This window comes from Salmo salar, chromosome ssa18, assembly GCF_905237065.1.
Source record: "Salmo salar chromosome ssa18, Ssal_v3.1, whole genome shotgun sequence".
In the NCBI taxonomy this organism is placed as follows: domain Eukaryota; kingdom Metazoa; phylum Chordata; class Actinopteri; order Salmoniformes; family Salmonidae; genus Salmo; species Salmo salar.
This window is the reverse complement of record NC_059459.1, coordinates 19,129,246-19,132,520: the sequence shown is the minus strand read 5'-3', so window position 1 is coordinate 19,132,520 and position 3,275 is coordinate 19,129,246.

Here is a 3,275-nt window from a genome sequence, read left to right as displayed (position 1 = left end):
GGTAAAAGACCAAGTCCATATTATGGCGAGAATAGCTCAAAAAAGCAAAGAGAAATGACAGACCATCATTATTTTAAGACATGAAGGTCAGTCAATGTGGAACAGTTCAAGAACTTTGAACGTTTCTTCAAGTGCAGTCACAAAAACCATCAAGTGCTATGATGAAACTGGCTCTCATGAGGACGGCCACAGGAAAGGAAAACACAGAGTTACCTCTGCTGCAGAGAATACGTTCATTAGATTTACCAGCCTCAAATTGCAGCCCAAATAAATGCTTCACAGAATTCAAGTAACAGACACATGTCAACATCAACTGTTCAGAGGAGACTGAGTGAATCAGGCCTTCATGGTCACTACTAAAGGATACCAATAAGAAGAGGAGAGTTGCTTGGGAGGTGTGATGGTGTGGGGGTGCTTTGCCAGTGACACTGTCTGTGATTTATTTAGAATTCAAGGCACACTTAACCAGCATAGCTGCCACAGCATTCTGCAGCGATACGCCTTCCTATCTGGTTTGCGCTTAGTGGGACTATCATTTGTTTTTCAACAGGACAATGACCAAAGACACCTCCAGGCTGTGTAAGGGCTACCAAGAAGGAGAGGGATGGAGTGCTGCATCAGATGTCCTTGCCTCCACAATCACCCAACCTCAAACCAATTGAGATGGTTTGGGATGAGTTGGACCGCAGAGTGAAGGAAAAGCAGCCAACAAGTGCTCAGCATATGTGGGAACTATGTGGGAGCATTCTAGGTGAAGTTGGTTGAGAGAAGGCCAAAAGTGTGCAAAGCTGTCATCAAGGCAAAGGTTTGCTACTTTGAAGAATCTCAAATATAAAATATATATTTTTTGGTCACTACATGGTTCTATATGTATTATTTCATAGTTCTGATGTCTTCACTATTATTCTACAATATAGAACATAGTCAAAAGAAAGAAAACCCCTTGAATGAGTATGTGTGTCCAAACCTTTGACTGGAACTGTATACTGCACATAGCCTGAATAGATTGATATGCCTAATATGTTTGTAGCAGATCTAATATGTTGTATCCCGTAAAGCTATTTGTTTTATGTGATGCTAATAGCCCTTGTCATTTGTTAAGTCTATCATTGATGGCAATGACGTATGGTACAACAGTGCTGTGGAGACCATATGGTACCTTCTGTTGAGTCACTGGCTGTTTCCCAGCTCTTCTCCCAATAGGGGAGGTCTCAGGGCACAGAACCTAGTTTAGAGCTGAACAATTCCTAACCGATTGTCTCAGGAAAACTTTTTGGGCTGAAAACGCATGTGAGTGCATGTCTGTGCACGTGCACACAATACACTCACAGCATCACCTTGGCTGTAAGTGTATTTCTTTAACCCCTGTAGGTCTAAGCCCTTAGATCACAATATCTACTAAGCGAACATATGGGTTGTTCCACCTCAAAAAGAACCAGAAAGAGGATTGAGACACCCTTCATCTCAGATTGTTCTGAAATCGTTTCTGTTGTTAGAAACAGATCAAATTAGCATTCAAACAACATTATTTTGTTGAAATATAATTTCATCTCTGAGAAATTAAGCTAATTGATTTTTTTGGGTGAGAAAAACATCAGTCGAGTTCAAAATGTGATGGAAACCCCTGCAACTTCTATTTTTTATTTGGTACATGGGAATTTAACAGCAAAATGTATTTTTATGTGCACTACATCATCACACAGCCTTTTATCTGCAACACGTCAATTTGATGGAAACATCTCTGGTGGGAAAACACATATTGTTTTTATGAAAATGTTTGAATATTCACATGAAATTCTGTTGCCAATTGGATGGAAACCTAGTTAGTGACCTGCATTAGATTTGTGCCACAAATGCTAAAGAGTTAGCATTTCAAACAGGTAAACAGAAATCTAATTAAAGTTTAGTGATTACGTACACAGTTTAGCAGGTGTTATAGCGGGTGCATTGAAATGCTTATGCTACAAACTCCTAACAATGCAGTAAAATGTCAAACAAGTATAAAAAAAAAAAGAATAATCATGAATTCAAGAACGGCGGGACGAATCCTATTAACAACACAAACAGTACTGTAGCAGTAATCAAAATGCAATCTATACGTATGTACACTGGTATAATTACACAAGATATACTAAGAATGATATGTACATCAGTAGATATATTACAGTCAGCTATGTCAGTATATATACGGTGCGTTCGAAAGTATTCAGACCCCTTAACTTTTTCCCCATTTATAACGTTACAGCTTGGAGTTTGCCAAAAGGCACCTAAAGGACTCTCAGACCATGAGAAACAAGATTCTCTGGTCTGATGACATCAAGATTGAACTCTTTGGCCTGAATGCCAAGCGCCACGTCTGGAGGAAACCTGGCACCATCCCTATAGTGATGCATGGTGGTGGCAGTATCATGCTGTTGGGATGTTTTTCAGGGGCAGGGACTGGGAGACTAGTCAGGATCGAGGCCAATGTACAGAGAGATCTTTGATGAAACCTGGTCCAGTGTGCTCAGGACCTCAGACTGGGGCAAAGGTTCACCTTCCAACAGGACAATGAGCCTAAGCACACAACCAAGACGATGCAGGAGTGGATTCGGGACAAGTCTCTCTATGTCCTTGAGTCACCCAGCCAGAGCTCAGAGTTGAACCCAATCAAACAACTCTGGAGAGACCTGAAAAAAGTTGTGCAGCAACGCTCCCCATCCAACCTAACAGAGCTTGAGAGGATCTGTCGAGAGGAATGGGAGAAAGTCCCTAAATACAGGTGTGCCAAGCTTGTAGCGTCATACCCAAAAATACTTTAGGCTGTAATCGCTGCCAAAGGTGCTTCAACAAAGTACTGAGTTAATGGTCTGAATACTTATGTAAATGTGATATCAGTTTTCTATTTTTAATACATTTGCTAAAAAGGTTCATAGACTGCTTACAGGGTAAGAAAACCAATATGTAGTCTTGTATTTTAGGCGAACTATCCCTTTAACAATTGGGGAGGGGGGGCAGCACCATCTAGTGGTCATAACATGGTAATATCAGGATGTCAGATGGGACATAAACCTAACAACTTCAATGACAAATTTCTCTGAACAGGGGAAAAAAAAAACATCACTGAAAATACATTAAATAGGATGAAGAAACAATACTGTGAGCCGCATGCTACTTCTCTAACATAGAGAACTGATACTATATACTTTTTTGGCGTGGGATTGGCGTGTAATGTGGGTGGTCCGTGGATGGCTTTTTATTTGAGCTCAATTCACACATTGTGCAGTTTCTCTAGA